A 6,818-nucleotide genomic window follows, 5' to 3' on the forward strand; every position below is an offset into this window, starting at 1 on the left:
GTTGTGGGAATCTACTATAACGTTGTATGTCAATCATACTTCAAAAAAAAGTCTAATTAAAAGATGGGCCAAAGACTTTGACACCTCATCAGAGAAAATTTACAGGTGGCAAATGAGCATAGAAAAAGATGCTTCACATCATATGTCGTTAGGAAATGCAAATTAAAACAGCAATGAGATATTACTACACACCTGTTAGAATGGCCAAAATCCAGAACCCTAACAACATCAAATGCTCTTGAGAATGTAGAGCAACAGGAGCTCTCATTCATTGCTGGTGGAAATGCAAAATGATAGAGCAACTTTGGAAGAGAGTTTGGCTCTTTCTTACAAAATTAAACATATTCTTACTGTACAATCCAGCAATCATTCTCCTTGGTATTTACTCAAAGGAATTAAAAACTCAAAACAAAATACCTGCACACAGTTGTTTATAACAGCTTTATTCATCACTGCCAAAACTTGAAAGCAACCAATATGTCCATCAGAAGGTGGATGGATAAATAAACTCTAGTACATCCAGATCATGGAATATTACTCAATGCAAAAAAAAAAAAAAGAGCTACCAAGCCATGATAAAACACAGAGGAATCTTAAATGCATAATACTAAGTGAAAGAAGCCAATATGAAAAGGGTTATATGTTATATGATTCCAACTATAAGACATTCTTTAAAAGGCAAAACTGTGGAGACAGTAAAAAGGTCAGTGTTTGCCAGGAATTTTGGAGGGTGGATGGGGAAGAATGAATAGGCAGAGTGCAGAAGACATTAGAGCAGTGAAAATACTCTGTATGATACTATAATGATGGATACATGCCATTATACATTTGTCCAAATTCAGAGAATGTACAACAGGGAGAATGAACTGCAACTATGACTTTAGGTTCATCAATTGCAACAAAAATTGTAACAAATGTACCACTCTTTGAGAGTCTGCCTGCCAATGCAGGGGACGCGGGTTCATGCCCCAGTCTGGGAAGATCCCACATGCCGCGGAGCGGCTGGGCCCGTAAAGCCATGGCCGCTGAGCTTGCGCGTCCGGAGCCTGTGCTCCGCAATGGGAGAGGCCACAACAGTGAGAGGCCCGCGTACCGCAAAAAAAAAAAATGTACCACTCTGATGGGGGGATGCTGACAACGGGGATGCTTTGTAAGCTTGGGGGGCAGGGAAATCCCTGTACTTTCCTCTCAATTTTTCTCTGAAACTTAAACTGCTCTAAAAAAACAAATTCTTAAAAACTGCATTTGGGTGAATAATAATAAAATTATTTGCAGCAAATCAGAACTATAAATAAAAAATAAAACCCAAGATGTTTTCAGAAGACAAGTTGTTAATGAGTTTCAAAGTAATGGTAAAGAAAAATATGAATTAGATGAAAAAGGAAAATTAATGGCAGAAAGGATGTGAGAGGAAAAAAAAATAGTAACCAGCATTAAATGTAGCACATTATGAAGTCAACACTTCACAATCAAATTTGCCTGATTTGTTGACTTGTGTGATAGAACTTAAAATTTTTGAAATTTTTGAAAGAAAGAAGTGAGAATTCAGAAAGTCAGGAATAAGGATCATAACACTAAAGCAAATGCCTGGGAGAGACAAGTCTCTAAGCTACATTAAGTGTATCCTATTTAATTGTTCCAACCACACCGTATAACAATTTATTTTATTGGTGGACACTTGTACAAGTGTATATAGTACACTCTTTTGGTATCTATGGCCTCTCTGGAATCATTAAGTATATGTAGTGACCAAGACATTATAATGTCTATTAGGACAAATTCATTCATCACTTGTCCCAAATAAGGGAGCACAAATTCATCGTTCTTTCCTAGATTTCTTTCCTTTATTACTCTGCATGCACTTCTTGGGGAGTCATCTACTCCCAAGGCTTTGTTCACTATGTATGTGATATGAAACTACCCCAGACCTCTCTCCTGGAATTCGTAAATGCATATCCAGCTGCTTACTGAACATCTCTTTCTATCTCCCAAATATTTAAACCCAATACTCCTTAATCCAGTACCCCTTACTTCTCCTCTCTACCTTCTTGTTCTTCAGTGTTATCCATTTGAGTACATGGAACCACCATCATCTAACTGTTCAAATTAGAAATGTGAATGTTTTTCTTGACCACTCCCTCCACCTTATAATCAAGTCTAATAAACTATAAATTCTTATGTATTCCTCACCCTACATGTGTCTCAAACAACAAACAACAATTTTTCCCTCCACTCTCACTATCATTTCCCCTTTTCATGTTAACAACTTACTTAAAACACTTGAAAATCATCCTTGAAAATTCTAGTTTTCTTCCTATATTCCCCCCATTCTTTTTTTTTCTTTTCCTCCCCTTTATTTTGCCCCCAAAAGAATCTTTCTAAAACAACAATCTGATCTTTTCAGTCACCTGTATAAAACCCTGCCATGGCTATCCATTTACCTTAGTATAAAGCATATAGTTTTTATGTTCATTTTTTAAAATTTCACATAATTATAGATTCACATACAGTTATAAGAAATAACACATTCAGTTATCCCCAATAGCAACTTACTGTATAATTATAGCATGCCATCACAATCAGGAAATTGATACTATCCACCGACCTTATAATTTTTTATTATAATTTTTTATCAGACCCTCATGATGTGGCCTCTGCTTAACACCTCCATCACTATCTTCTACTTAGCCAACTCTCAAACATTTATTTGACTATGACAAGTAATAATTACACCCTACATTTGTAGATTGTTTTACAACTTTCATAATGCTCTCACATCTGAGATCTTATTGGTTTCTTAAAGGTACCCCATTACATAAGAAAAGTATATATCATCGAAGTCATCATTTTGCAGATCAGCAAAGTATGGAAAATACATTGTTCAATTTGGGATGACAAACCAAATCAGTGGCACTTGGGTGAAGTGGTAAAATATAGAGAATTGAATGTTTATTATGTACCTAGACCTGTACGTGTGTTATATCATCTAATCTGCAAAACTACCCTATGAAAGGACCACCCTGCGATATGAATTGTATCATCTCATTGGCAAAACGGCTCATTTCATAGATGAGGCTCACTGAGGTTAAATAGTTTGCAAAGATCACAGACTGATAGATTTTACCTTTGCCACCATCTGCTTTTCAAGCTCCATGAAAGCTTTAGCTCACTTATGAATCACTTGCAGAAGTCTGGAATTATTCCTTGCAAGTTTCTGTAAGAAGTTGATTCTCGTTACATAAATACTCTTTTTTTTTAACGTCTAAGAAAGTAATTAAGAACCTGAAATTTGAAGAAGTTTGTTGTTTTAGGAGCCCACTTGTCTTGCCCTGGTCATTTAGAGTAAATATAAGTGCTTATGACCAGTTTCATGTTAAGACCTCATTTTCACTCTCATGGAGAGATGACGATCCTAAAGTTCCCATTTGCTTATTAGTAAGAAATGGTTTTAAGAAGGCAAGGATACAACAAAGCATCAATTTAAAAGGTATATCAAGATGTAAGTTGTGGATTCTTTCCCTCTAAATGCAGTTTCACTTCCACAAATTCCTACAGAGTTGTAAAACTGCTTACTTCTGTTGGAAACTGTTGCCTTTTGTGTAGGCGGCAGATGGCATTTACTTGGCACAGCAGAGTGGATTTGCAGAACTAGCAAAGGGGAGGAAACAGAGGAGGAGAGAGAACATGTTTTCCCATGACACTTCCTTCAGCAGCAGCTGCTGTGGTGCGCAGGTGACTTAGCATGGAGCATCCATCACCAGGTGAAAGGAGTGTTAGGTCTCTAGGGATCCCATTAAAACTTAAATCACAAAAGAAAACATCCACCCCAATCCCCATCTGAATACTTTTTTTTTTTTTTTTTGCGGTACGCGGGCCTCTCACTGTTGTGGCCTCTCCCGTTGTGGAGCACAGGCTCCAGACGTGCAGGCTCAGCGGCCATGACTTACAGGCCCAGCCGCTCCGCGGCATGTGGGCTCTTCTCGGACCGGGGCACGAACCCGTGTCCCCTGCATTGGCAGGCGGACTCTCAACCACTGTGCCACCAGGGAAGCCCCCATCTGAATACTTTATGGAATTCATACTTATTTGCAATGAGATAAAGGTCAGTTCTACCTGCCACCCAGTGCTGAAGTGGGAAGTATGTATCACCACCTCTGAAAATAGTAATGCTAATTTCTCCTATTTTGTACCATATTTCATTGTTTGAAACAAGCTTGACCTGTAACAGCCACAAACTGGAAACTCTAGGATTACTTCTTGGTTCCAGACAGGTTTTGTTTGCTCCAGATACAATTTGAAAAATAATTGGTGAGTTATCAGAATTTTAAAATGAGGCTTTATAGAAACATCTGGAAAAAAATCACAAAGCTCAGTCCCCCATTACTGTCAAGCACCAGTATGCCAGAGCTGCTTACTCTCTGGAGAGTGTCTCATTTGCTTTTTTCCCTCATGTGTTCAGACCAATTTTTAATCTTAAGTCAGAGAATATGTGATCACTTATAAGCTATTGTAATTACAAAAGAACATGTTGGGCTGGACTAAGTTCATTTCTGTTTTGGAGAACACTGAAGCATTACTAGACTTCGGTAAGGAATTCTGTGTTTGTTTTCTAGAACTGAAAGTGACATTAGATATCCAGTGACTTGTAAAACGTGGTCCATAGAATCCTTGGTATTTATGGAAGTGGCTCTATCACTCTACCTAAACCCCTTCTCCAATCAAAATGATTCCAACTATATAAGTGTTTTTTATGTGGCAAGGATCACGTATCTTAAAGCTTTAACTCTTGGAAAAAAGAAAATAATTTCAAGGACTGTTTTAAACATAATCAATTTGCTTTGTTAGAGGAAGAAACACAAGCCAAAAGGTAAAGACATTTGCCCTAGAGGGATTGGATTCTTTCCTATAACCAGGAATCGAGAACCAAGATCTTTTTACATATATTTAGAACAAATATTCTGAGGCTATATCCTCCAGCCAGACTTTAGGAGCTTGGGCTGATGGGTTAATTGTTCTCATTTGGAAGTGTGAAGTCTTAATTACATTGCTATTCCCCAGACTCATTCAGGAGTATCAACATTTGGGGAATAGACGAGTTTGTGAAACCGTAGCCCACCCCATACCCCAAACACACACATGCACAAACATGTCTCCACTGAACATTCTTCTTCTACTCCCTCCATGATGGCTACTAAAGGTTTCCTCACTAATTAAAGACTGCTGAAAGTTTTCCCCATAAGGAAGGCCTTTCCCCATAAGGCCTTTCAGCCTTCCTTGACACCTGCAGCCCCACTACCATTAAAGTATAGTGGCCCCAATTGTTTTTCCCAAGTACCCTGCTGGGAGGCAATGTAGTGAAGAGATGTGTTTGGACTTACAATGACTAATGTTTAGATTAATCTACTAGCAGTGCAATTTAAGCACATTACTTAAGCTCACTGAGCCTCAGTTTCTTCATAATTAAAATGGAAATAATACTATCTACTTTGTATATAAATCCTTAGAATCAAAGATAACTTGAAAGGACCTAACATGCTGTCTGAAAGGTGAATAAATATCATCCCCCCCCTTCTCTCTGAGTGATCAGCTAATCAATTTGAAATATCCTTCTCAAATGGCATTTGAATTTTAGCAGTGGCCATTAATGCCTTAAGTCGTGGGACTAAGTGTATGAGAATTTTAGTTACTGCCAAAGAATTAGATGAGGGAAGTTTAAAAAGCGTCTTGATTTCTCTGCAATTGTACCTGAGCAGGGCCTTAACTTCAACTATTTAGCAACATCTGCAAAATAGTACCTTCTCTCCCACAAAATAATATCAGACTATTTGCATCTCTCCATAACTGCATATGTAGGGCATACTCAAAATAATTTCCAAACATACTGTTGGATTCTTTCCTTTTCCTCATATACGATTACTTTTAGAAAGCAAGTAGAGCCACGTAGGTAGCTTAAAGAAGCAGTTGATATTTGGAAACAGTGTTTTTTTTCCCCAAGATCAATTCAACCCAACTCTAAGAAGAATCTTAAAACTCTTTGGTGACTTCCTCTGTCTCTTTTCCTGTAGAGTTGATCTGGAGGAGCCCTAGTATTAGGGTTGCTAAAAAGACATGTGTCCTAGGTAGTAAATGTGAACTAAATAAAAACACAGCAACAGGGAACCAGGCTTCATTTGTGCTCCTTTGAAATCTAAAAGTAACACCCAGCATAGCTAAGAATCCCTGGCTGTTGATCATAGTGCATAAAATAGAAGGCACAGGCCAAATGAAAAGCATCTCATTCCAAGGGACATACTTCTCATGGCTTTGCAATCTGAACAGCTACTAAATGCAGGGCCTCCTACTTTTCTTTTTTCTCTCTGTCTTCTAGGGGTAACCGAGTGCTCCAGATACCACCTCAGTTGGCCTTCTCTGGTTTAACAGGGTCATCTGCTGTGGCTTCTAAGACTATCTCTGGGATCTCTGTTCTCCTCCCTGAGCAAAGCAGGGGTCCTTCACTCTGTCTTGCATCAGTTGCATGCTGTTTCAATATATGTTCATTTCACTTTAAAGAATTTTTTTTTTCCTAAAAGAAAGAATTTTTTTTTTTAGTTCTTTGAAGGCATTTGTGTATAACTTTTCTATTGACAATGTGGAATGAAATCGTTTTATAAAAAAAAAAGAGATATTCAGTGTCTAAACAAGAACTCCTCTTTATATTTGTGAATAAAGCAGGATATATAACAACACATTTAGCTCAGAATGGAATTTGTATGCATTAAGGAAATGGGTTTATTATGTGCTCGTCTCCTTAGCAAACACATTTTGCTGTCAGAATGAAT

The sequence above is a fragment of the Neophocaena asiaeorientalis genome, unplaced genomic scaffold, assembly GCF_003031525.2.
Source record: "Neophocaena asiaeorientalis asiaeorientalis breed wild unplaced genomic scaffold, Neophocaena_asiaeorientalis_V1.1 scaffold196, whole genome shotgun sequence".
Lineage (NCBI taxonomy): Eukaryota > Metazoa > Chordata > Mammalia > Artiodactyla > Phocoenidae > Neophocaena > Neophocaena asiaeorientalis.